The 12,098-nt window shown below is 41.0% G+C and overlaps 1 protein-coding gene across 2 annotated transcripts in view; it reads left to right on the top strand.

Annotated features, from left to right (window-relative positions):
* Window positions 1–12,098, top strand: part of scamp3 (secretory carrier membrane protein 3) — a 49,032-nt gene that overhangs the window by 24,862 nt on the left and 12,072 nt on the right. The window lies entirely within an intron of this gene.

Genomic DNA, 12,098 nt, shown 5'->3' with positions numbered 1-12,098 from the left:
AGTACACTCGTCAGGTGAACATGCAGTGGTCCTGATCAACCTCCAGCAGATTGGATCATTCCTTCGTAGTATGATGAATGAACCCTTTTATTATCACTAGTCACAAGTCCCAGCAAAATTGACCATCAACCTGTCCTTACATACACACATGCACACAATTGACAGAGGGGGAGTAGACAGGACAGGAAGACAGGGATGAAAAGAACAAAATACAGAGTAACATGAGGAGAGGGGAGGAGAAAAAAGCAACCCCCACATTATGCTCCTGTGAGGAGTACAGTGTGGGAACATTAAAAAAAACACCTCAGCACATAAGCACAAAATAACACAAGTACACTTTACAACATGAAGACTCGGGACTTGAGGGGGGTAGAGGGGTGGGGTGGGGGAGGTAACCCAGCGCAAGCAAGCAGCCGTCTGCTCCTGCAGCCATGATGGCACTGGTCACGCACCCGCTTGTCACACTGGGGGTAAAAGCAGAGACTGCGGGAAGAGGGAGGAGGAATATGAGAGCGTCTCACAGCAGTGACCTTCAGGGGGAGATGTTGTCCCAGCAACGGCCTTGGCTGAGGCCAGTGCTGTCTGAGGGAGCCGAAAGCAGATAAGATTGGGATTGTTTGGTCTTGAGGCGAGTAGACACATTCTTTTACACGACCACTCTGTCCATTCTGGTCTCTGAATCAATCCATTTCCTTTGCAAAGCCGAAAGCTTCTCCATGATGTTATCCATGTTGCGGTTCAAGTTCTGAATAGCCACAGTCTGAGTGCCGACAGCTCTGCCCACCGTTTCAATCATGTTGGGCAGCTTTATGGGGCTTTGAACAGCTGTCACCGTTTCCTGATTTCCTCGATAAACCAGGGCAATGCCTAATCCAATCAGCAAAAGTCCTGTAATCATGGTTCCAAATAGGTAGATGTCTTCAATGTCCTCCACAGAAAGAACCGCCAGGCACACGACCCACCACCGCTCTCACGCATCTATCGTGTAGCCAGCCGCGAACGTTCCGGCAGGACAAGCGGGTTCCCCCGAACCCAGGCTTCTCGTCGAGAAAACTGTGTCAATTTTGTTAGGAGACCAGTTTATCAGTTCCATGATTTTTAGTTTAGAGAGCAGTGCGGAGAGAGTCTCTCAAAAGTATAGATAGACGAAACAAAGGAGCACGAGCAGGGAAAATAAGGGAGAGAAGAGCAAAATGCGACCGCCTTCCGTGAGAGCACGGAGGGAAAAAAACCAAAGTTTCATAATGACTCGCTTTGTGAATCTGCCTGTTTTCAGTCCTAGTTATAGACAGAATACTATAGCTGTTAATTGTCAGTTAATACCTTGCCAGTGTTACCCAGTTTCAAGTTGTCTAACTTCAGTAGTAATTTTTCTTCACAGCTATTTTAGATTTATTTGCATCATCCACTGAGATGAGAAAACATCCCTGAAAGTGGAGTTAAGCCATTAAATGAATGGAAATGAGTACACTCAATGGCCAAAAGTATGTGGACACCTGACCATCTGTGGTTCTTCCTCAAACTGATGCCACAAAGTTATAAGCACACGAACCTGGCTATTCAACTGGCGGCCTTTTAAGTAGTGTGTGTTTTAAAAAAAAAAAGTCCAGATGCATGCACTGCTCTCGCGTCTCCGCTCTTCTAACTATCTGCCTCTTTCACGTATTTCACAATGCACTGCGCGGTTGGGAAATTCCGGTGGCCAGTCCCAGACTGCTGAGAACGGTACAAAAACCAATACTGGGCTATATAATCAGTTTTGATGTTCAAATATTATTACAGGTTTACATGATCTCACAGATTTTTTTTCAAGATTAATACTGCTCAAAATGATTGCACGTTTACAGTTTGTCAATGTAAATTTGTCATCAGTTTGGATGTTGAAATATTGGACGTAAGCTGAAATGTGATGTTATTAGATGGCTTTTTATATGTTCCATGGTATTTTTCATCAGCACAGCAGCTTTTAATCGGTCATCCTTATATAATCACCCCTGCAGCCCTTTTCCTTTCTGCATTGTTTACACAAAATACATGTTCCAGCTACTCAGCACTATAAACTCTGGCTAACAATATTAAGTGTACATTTACATTGCACATGTACAGTTTGTCATCAATCATTTCGAGCAGTATTAAGCTTGAAAAAATATGAGACCATGCAATCCTGTAATAATATTTGAACATCTGATATTAGAACATTGAAATTGATTATGTAGCCCGGTATTTAATTTTTGTACCATTAGCAGCAGCTTGGGCCTGGCTACCGGAAGTTCACAACAGCGCAGTGGATTGTGGGATATGGTAATGGGACGAATGATCCTGTTTTTGCTAGCATGTTAGTTAGACAAAATGTCTCTTTCTACTTTTAAAAAAGCGAAAAGTTGATGCAGAAAACAGGCAATTCAACAGTCAATGCAGAGAGGACCCTTTCTGTGTGAATGTTGACTGAGCGTTTGCACTAAAAGCAAAGGAACTGATAACATCATTAAATAAAGCATCTTTACACTCATTGACATTCAGTCATCAGATGACGTGCGACAGTCATTACAGCTGGAAGGTTCTGAGAAGTTTTGGGCTCATGACATCAGCCATGAAAAATTCCCTCATTCAAGGGGTCTTGCTCTTTTTATCTTCACAATGTTTGGCATTACTTACACATGCAAATCGACATTCTCACACATGAATGCCATTAAAACTAATAATCACGCATCCCTCACTGCCCAGAATCTGCACCACTGTATGCATATAGCCCTGACCACATACACACCTGACTTCACTGCTCTTACTAAATCAAAAAAATTTAATTTCTCTCATTAAATGGCAGATGTTTTGAAATGTCTGATGCAATTTCATTTTTTGTCAAGTATGTTTTATTAGAGGTAGATTGCATAATGTAGGACAGGAAAAATGGTCTACATTTTCATTATGGAAAAAGAATTTAAAAACTGTATCCCACCTAAATAAACAAAAGTACATATGCCCTAACCCCACCCCCTTCTCAGAACATTTTATAAAGTGATAGCAGACAATCGCTTATGCAAGGAAAGTCGGTTACGGGTTATTTTTAAGGTAACAGACGAAGGGCAGCCAGATCTTGTTAAATTGCAGCTCTCTGTTCCTCAGAGTAAACTTTATTTTTTTCAAGGTGCAGGGTGTCGACCATTTCTTTGAGACCCATCTTAAAAGTGGGAGCCTCCTTCTTCCAGAATGTCAATCAGTTTTTTGGCTGTAATCAAACTGTAAGAAAGAAGCTGCCTTTGTGCTCTTCTCAGTACTAATGTGGAGTCTGAAGCTCCTAACACAAGACAGGGTCAGGATCAATGTGAATCATAAGAACATCAGAGTGTGTTTTGAAAATTTTTGTCCAGAATCTCTCTATCCTAGGACAGGGAGCAAAGCAGTGGAGGAGGTTTGCCTCTGTTATATTTCATTTATCACATTGTGAGGATATATCTGGAAACATTTTGTGGAGCTTTGATTTTGAGTAGTGAAATCTATGGATGATATGAAATGGAATGAGACAGTGTCTCAGGTTGATAGAGCAAGCATTAACCTCTTTAGGACTCTCTTCCTAGGTCTCATTGGGGATCTCTGTCCCCAGTTCATTTTCCCATGTGGTTTTGATTACGGTCATAGAGAGGGGAGTAATGGAGTCTAGTAGGTCATAGAAGTGTGACACCTTTCTGTCAGAACCAGTATTCTGAAGACACCTGTCTAAAGCTGAGGCACTTTCAAATGAGGGTAAGTGGGTACGGACATAGTTTCTGATCTGAAGAAACCTGAAAAAAATTAGTCCTAGGGAGTTTATATGTTTTCTTGCAACTGAGCAAAAGAGGCAAAAGTTCCATTCAAATAAAGGTCACCAATTGTGTAAATGCCCAGCATTCTCCATTGTAAGAATCCAGTGTCAAGCTGTGATGGTGGAAAAGGATTCCCAGCTAAAGGGAGCAGGAAAGAAAGTGAACTGATCCCAAAATGTGTCTTAATTTTATTCCAAATTTTAACCATATTGCTTATAATAATGCTTCCACCATAAACAGATTTGTCTAAGGCCACCGGAGACAGGATTACCATACCTAAGCTATATGGACAACACTGCTCCAGCCAATGGGGGGCTCAGCTGAATTATCTAACCACATTAAAATTATTTTAAGATTAAAAGACCAGAAGTAAAGACAAAAATCAGGGAGAGCTAGCTCACCAGATCATTTCGGTTTGAAGAGATGAGCTTTTTTAATTCTATGACTTTTATAGTTCCAAATAAAGGAGAGGACAATAGAATCTAAGATCTTAAAAAAAAAGATTTGGGCAAGAACACTAGGGGACACTGGAAGAGGTATCGTAGTTAAGGAAGGAATATCAATTTGATTGGCAAAATTAACACAATCACTGAAATGGGAAGTGATGTCCAAAACTGAATATTAGCCTGCAGTTTGGCCAAAAAAAAAGTGTGGGGGGGGATGATTGGCTTTAAAAAGAGAGGAGAATTCTTTTGTGACCTGAATTCCAAAATAAGTGAATGACTGACTGGTTAGCAATTTTAAATGGAAGGTGCTGTATTGGGGAAAGGTCCCTTAACCCCACAGACATCAACTCAGTTTTGGTCCAATTAAGCCTGTAACCAGAGAAGGCTCCAAATAGGTTAATTTTATCTAGAATCACAGGGAGACTGAGTTGGGGTTTGGTAATAAACAACAGAACGTCATCCACATACAGAGAAATTTTCTCAGATGTATCTATGGTATTAAAGCCATGAATGTTGAGATTTGAGCAAACTGAATTGGTGAAAGGTTCAATAGACAGCATGAAAATGAGGAGAGAGAGGGGACAGCCCTGTCTTGTGCCTCTAAACAGGCTGAAGTGGGAGGACAGCATTCCGTTTGTTAAATTTTGGGCCTTGGGATTTCTGTACAGCAGTTTAAATGTATCCTCCCAGATTAAATTTATCCAACACTTTAATTACATAAGACCATTCCACCTGATCAAACACCTTTTCATTGTCACGAGAGATGACCATGAGATTGCTCAGACTACATTTGGGTTGATTAAAAAGACATCTAAGGTTGGAGACAGAGTTTCTACCTGGAATAAATCCAGACTGATCCAGGTGAACCAGTGTGCCAGCACTGTGGAGTCTGTTTGCCAGGAGTTTGGCTAGTATTTTCTGATCCATGTTCAGGAGAGAGATAGGCCTGTATCCTCCAACTTCCTCCAGGTCTCTGCCCTTTTTCGGAATAAAAGTTATGACAGCCTCATTAAACGTTTGTGGCTGAGATCCCTTTTCAAGAGCTTGAGAGGACATATTAAAGTGCATATCCTGGACCAAATTCCTTTTTTTTTTTTTTTTTTTTTTTTTTTAAATATGAATGTCCCTTTACACACTCATCCAGAAGGGTAATTTTGCACAAGGCCATCTGTCTACAGCAGAGAAAAATAAAGTAACAAAATGCGTCTGGAAAAATCCCAAGGGAGTCTGGAGCCAGATTCGTGACGTCACCTGCGGAAGCGCCAGCAGGCTGTGAGAGCTTGCACAGTTTCAGTGCACAGCCTGTGCAGGCCAAGTTTAGCAGCTAGCGATTTTGCATTGAAATATAGAATTGTCACCTGAGCGCAATGTGGGAAACGATGAGTACTAATCCCATCAAGATTGGTGTTGCTACACCCTCCTACGATACATCTGTTAACCATTTTAATAATTACGTGATAACGTTGAAGAAATTTGCAAAAAAACACCAGGTCGTTTTCTCATAAACAAACCAGCGCTGACGTAGGATTCAGAGGGAGGCGTCCCGCACATGACGTCACGAACATCAATGTTTCCCGGGAAATCCAAATGGCAAGTTCTTTCAGAGGTGGACCAATTCTCCTCAAATGGCTTGATTTCAACTGAATTTTTCTGGTATTGCGCAAGGTAAATTGCACAACATGCAAAATGTGACAGATATTTGACCAAAGTTTAATATAAAATAGGAGAATTACATTAATCTTGCTCCTGAATTTACCCGTGATATGCACTTTAAGCATATAAGGTGTGAGTGTGTCAGTAAATGTTTTGTACAGCTCAGAAGGCAGTCCGTCAGGGCCAAGAGTTTTGTCTCCTTTCAGAGTTTTAACTGTATCTTTCAACTCTTGAAGAGTGATGTCTTTTGTTTAGGAAGGCATAATCCTGTGAGAGAGAGGGAAGATCGATTACTTTCAATAAATCTTTCCATATCGTGGGGTCCCACACTTGTTTTAGAAGTATAAAGGGTTTCAAAGAATTCCTGACACCGCTTATTGTCTTTCACTGAGGTAAGAGGAGCTCCATATTTGGACCTGAGTTGATGAATTGCGTGGTCATTTTCTAATTTGCGCAGTTGTCTGACAAGCAGTTTTTGGGGTTTCTCGCCAAATTCAAAGTAATTCTGCTTTAAATAAAGAAATTATTTTGAAATCTTACCTGAAACGATCTGATTATACTGAAGCCTCAACTCCAAGATTTGTTTATATTTGTCCAATGAGGGGTGACGCGCATTCTCCTTATTGAACTGATGAATTAGTTCTTCCAGCTCTAGAAGCTTAGCTTTATTCAGTTTGTTGTTCTGCCCCAGATAGGAAATAATACAGCCCCTCAGATATGCCTTTGGAGTTTTCCACAGTACAACCCCTGGCAAAAAATATGGAATCATTACTCTCAGAGGATGTTCATTCAGCTGTTTTACTTTGTAGCAAAAAACCAAAAACAAAATCACAGATATGACACAATTTATTTTATTTAACAGCTGAACATTCTGGCTTTGTAAAATATACCTCAAAAATATTATATGAAATTGCTGTAATTAATGGCACATTTTTAAGATCAAGTAGAGGAAACAATTATGGACTCACCCTATAACTTGCATTTCTAAGGCCCTGTCCACACGGCAACGGATTCAGGTGACTCCAATACAATTGCTTATCGTTTAGGCCTGGCGTCCCACACGGAACCGGCGTTTTGGGTGCCCAAAACGCAATCTTTTTGAGAACGGGTTCCAGAGTGGAAAGATCTAGCAACGTTGCCGTTGCGAAGTTGTCTGGATGAGTAGAACGGATTTGTTTACGATGACGTCACAACCACGTGACTGTCAGTGCTTCACGCCGGGTAGAAGTGTAACGAACTCGATGAGAGTTGTCAACAAATCCTATAACTTGGTTCATGAAACGCGCTTACAAAATATTTTCACTGTGAATATTTATTGTGTAATGGTGCAAAGTGAGAGAGAGAGAGAGAGAGAAAATAGCCCTTAGGGCAGAGTCAATCCCGCCAGCAAAAATAGGGAAAAAAAGGAGTGATCTCACCTTTTCAGATGTTGGTTTAAGTCCTACAATACATTCCTCAAAAAGGGCATAGAACAACAAATTAATCCATCAACGTGTAGCATTCAATTTATTCCGGACCATTAAAGACGCCGCCTTCCGCGTAGAATCATGTGTCATCCTCACCGCCATATTGGATAGGTCAAAGCGGAGAATAAAGATGCCTCATTCATGTGCTGCGTTTAACTGTACCAACAGGTTTACCGTCCAAACGAGATCACATGGGATTACCTTTCACAGGTGAGACTGGAAAAATACTTTTCATTGTATTTGGTCATTATAACGTAATTTTACGAACATATTTTCCTGACTTTGTGGCTAATATGAAGTCTCGCGCATAATAGTTTATGCGCATGCGTCCTTACTTCTATTGTTCTGGTGTCTCTGAAGGGACCGTCTTACAGCGCCCCTAGAGGTGTGGCATGTGTATTGCATCGTTTTCAGCAAGCGTTGCGTTGCCATATGGACCTGATATTTTACTGATCGTTGCCCAATTGGATGCGATATTTTTTTAAATAACATCTCGTTGCCGTTGTCGTGTGGATGTAGCCTAAAACAAATACCTGCACAAGCCTAAATATGCAAATTAGTCTGCAGTTAAGAGTGCTTGTAGACCTTGGCGAGCTGTTGCACCTGGCTGATTGACAGGAAACATGGCCCCAACAAGAGAACCATCAGTTGAAACAATGGAAAGGATTATAAAACTCCTTAAAGAAGGTAATTCAACACGGAATATGGCAAAAGATGTTGGTTGTTCCCAATCAGCTGTGTCTAAAATTTGGAGCAAGTACAAACAAAATGGGAAGGCTGTAAAAGGAAAACATACAGGTAGACCAAGGAAGATATCAAAGCATCAGGACCGGAAACTCAAGGCAATATGCCTTGAAAATAGAAAATGCACAATAAAAGAAATTAAAAACAAATGGGCAGAAACAGGAGTCAGTGTTTGTGACTGAACTGGAAGAAATCGGCTGAAAGAAATGGGGTTTACATACAGAAAAGCCAAACATAAGCCATCATTAACACCTAAACAGCAGAAAACACGGTTACAGTGGGCTAAAGAGAAACAGTCATGGACTGTGGATGATTGGATGAAGGTGATATTCACTGATGAATCATGAATCTGCATTGGCCAAGGAGATGATGCTGGAACTTTTGCTTGGTGCTGTTCCAATGAAACGTGTATAAAAATGACTGACTGCCTGAAGAAAACAAGCAAATTTCCAGAGTCATTGATGATACAGGGTTGTATGTTCGGTAAAGGACCTGGGGAGATGGCAGTCATTACCTCTACAGTAAATGCACAGGTGTACATTGAAATTTTGGACACTTTTCTCATTCCATCAATTGAAAGTACTTTTAGTGATGAAGTCATTTTTTAGAATGATGCTGCATCTTGCCACAGAGCAAAGAGCATTAAAACTCTTCAGGAAAGGCAGGTCAACTCAATGACATGGCCAACAAACAGTCTGGATCTCAAGCCAATTGAAAATTTATGGTGGAAACTGGAAAAAAAAAAAATGGTCCATGACAAGGCTCTGTCCTGCAAAGCTGATCTGTCAACTGCTATACGAGAAAGTTGGAACCTGATTGATAAAGAATATTGTTTATTAGTGAAGTCCATGTCTCAAAGACTTCAAGCGGTCATAAAAGCCAGAGGAGGTGCAACAAAGTACTAATTGATTTTTTTTTTTGTTCATGATTCCATAATTTTGTCCTCATAATTGAGTGACTTCCATAATTTTTTTTTCTCTACTTGATCTTAAAAAAATGTGCCATTAATTACAACAATTTCATTGATGTTTTTAAGGTATACTTTACAAAGCCAGAATCTTCAACTAGTAAATAATTTTGTCTCATATCTGTTTTTTTTTTTTTTTTGCTACAAAGTAAAACAGCTGAAGGAACATCCTCCAAGAGTAGTGAATTCCATATTTTTTTGCCAGGGGTTGTAAACAAGGAGAAATCTCTGGAGTGTTATTAAATCCAAAATATTTTCATGTGCCCATTTAAATATTCACAGAATTTGGGGTTGTTAAGTTGAGGATCCATCCTCCACAATGGCCAAGAGGAACGTGGACCACTTAAGGGTAAATGTAAGGGGGCTATGATCGGAATAGAGCCCTGCACTCCCGCGGGAGTCCCGCGGGACCCGACGCAAAGCAGTGCGGTGCAGGACAAATTTTGAAAGCTCATTGCGGGCGGGAGGGGGAGTGCACAATGTGGGCGGGAGAGGTGATAAGCTGCAGTCCCGCTAACTTAAAAACGTGTTTAAAATACAATTTATAAATTATTAATTTATGTCTATCATATATAATTTGTGCTGGATATTTTATTTGGCATTAATAAAACCATTTTAAGATGCCTAAATTTGCGGATGTGGTCTAATCTCGCGTACGTTTCCGATTCCTTTCCGCTGTTCCGTGTTTGAGATCTCTGATCATGGCAGAAGAGCAGAGCTCCTCTAGTGAAGCTCACAGTGCTTCAGAAGTAAGTGCTGCTTTAAAGGGCTGATGACACGAACATGACTCTATGCAATTTCTTAAATAAACTATACAACATGGCAAACATGTTAGATTTCTGTTATAATTACGTGAAAAGAAGCTGTTGTTACGCGAATATCCAACTTTTAATTGCACAGCGCAAGAAAACTGGGTCCGTGGCTCGCGGCCATGTTGTGACGTCAGCGGAAAAACACGCTGCGGTTCACTGGCTGTTCTACTCTGGTTCTACTCAATGGAAATGGCGCATGAAAACGCCGGTGAACACTCTAGTGCTAGCTCTTCCTCTTCTGGGAGTCTAGAATTGTGTTGATCTCTTCCGAATAGAATCTGTGATAGCCTACCCTCTTTACCCTTTGCCTCTCGTTGCTAGGCGGCAGTTACATGAAAGCCGCAAGCTTTCACAAGCAAATACATGACTGATATCACGCCGACTTTATGATTACATTTATGATTATCATGTAGAATCTATAGCTCTACGTACCTTTTATCTTATGTCGTTTCACAACACATGTTCTGACAGGAGGACTGTCTTTGGATCCGGCATAGCTACTAGTAGACCCCCTCCGGAATACTGGCAGTGTTGCCAGATTGGGAGGAATCCTGCCCAGTTGAGCGGTTTCAAGTGCATTTTGGTGGGTTTTGAACATATTTTGGGCTGGAAAACTTCAGCAGTATCTGTTGCCAGATACTGCTGACATTTTCCAGCCCAAAATATGTTCAAAATGCACTTGAAACCGCTCAACTGGGCGGGAAACCTCCCAATCTGGCAACACTGTGTAGGCACTGCTGATGGTAGTAACACACGTTTGTGCTGAACTGAACACCCAAGAGATTCTTTTAAGCTGGGAAGGGTGTCAAAACAATCCAAATCGAAGTGTTCAGAGCACAGGACGGATGTTGGTGAGGGATTCCACTTGTCACGAGTGCGCCTGACTTGCTTCACCCACTTCGCATGCAGCTCAGGATCTCTGGGAAACTTGAATAAACTTACCCCATCCTTGTGGGTTTTAGAGCAAAAGCCGGCAACACAATGCGAAGGCATAATAACTAATATATAATGTATAATAATAATACTAATAATGACAAACTGAACACCTGTCGCATCAACAACAAACTGGTAAGTTAGGAGGAAGGTTCTTTCGCTGACATCATATAGCTCCTCCTCCTCTTTCGTCTCCTGGGTGCTGCAGCCCTGTCAAATTTGCCCAAATAGCCACGTTTTTTATCATAACTTGTAAAATAGGCGCCTTCGTGAATTAATATATGGATCATCGGGAATTACTTTTTATGTTATAAAACATCGCCAAAGATGTCAAAAACGTGTCATCAGCACTTTAAAAAGAGGTACATTTACCGTTAAAAAGTCAAGAGTATTAGTCCTAAGTATTAAAAAGTATTTAAAAAAGTATTAAGTATTAACTAATATTAAAAAGGACTGTGTATCGCACAGATTGTTCAATTTAAAGCTAGAAATAGTGTATAATCTAAGGAGCTGGTTGTGGTTGCGCAGCACTTCATATGAGAGGAGAATGAAATCGCGGTTGGAATCATAACGCCACAGACTCGGAAGTGGGAGTGCGAGTGTGCAAAGCGAGAGCTGTCAATCATGAGCGCATGCAGCGCTCAACTTGGAATGTGTCAGCAGAATGTCAGAGTCTAAACAATAAACTTACAATAAATGAAGGATCGGTCAGTGGAGAGCTCAGCTAAGCTCAGCATGTTTAATTCCCTAAGCCAATGACAAGAACTTTTGTGAGAAATAACACAAACGTCTGCATCATGCGGGATTTGCGGGCGGGAGCGGGACAAAATATGGCAGGCGGGAGCGGGACTGAAAATCATAATTCTTTGCGGGAGGGAGCGGGACTGCACAATGCGGGAGCGGGACTGAAAATTCTGTCCCGCGCAGACCTCTAGATCGGAAATCAATATCTCATGGTATTTAGGGTTATGAATGTGAGACAGTAACTTGGAATGAACCAGGAAGTCGTTAGTATGGGTATAAACGTTATGTACATGTGAGTGAAAAGAGTAGTCTCTTTCTGTGGGGTGGAAGAATCTCCACACATCAGATATGTTTGGGTTGTTAATATTATGCTTTTAAAAAGTCCCTGGAATTAGAATGCGGGGCCTGCTTCTTCGAGGAGCTATCCATATAAGGGTCTAGAACACAATTTAAGTCTCCTCCAACAATGAGGTTGGTTTGAGATGTCAGTTATTAGGGAAAACATTATCTTCCTAAAAGAGGCAGGATGGTCA

Source organism: Neoarius graeffei, chromosome 22 (genome assembly GCF_027579695.1).
Source record: "Neoarius graeffei isolate fNeoGra1 chromosome 22, fNeoGra1.pri, whole genome shotgun sequence".
Lineage (NCBI taxonomy): Eukaryota > Metazoa > Chordata > Actinopteri > Siluriformes > Ariidae > Neoarius > Neoarius graeffei.
Note: the sequence above shows the minus strand (reverse complement) of the source record. Positions and strands in the feature narration are given on the sequence as shown.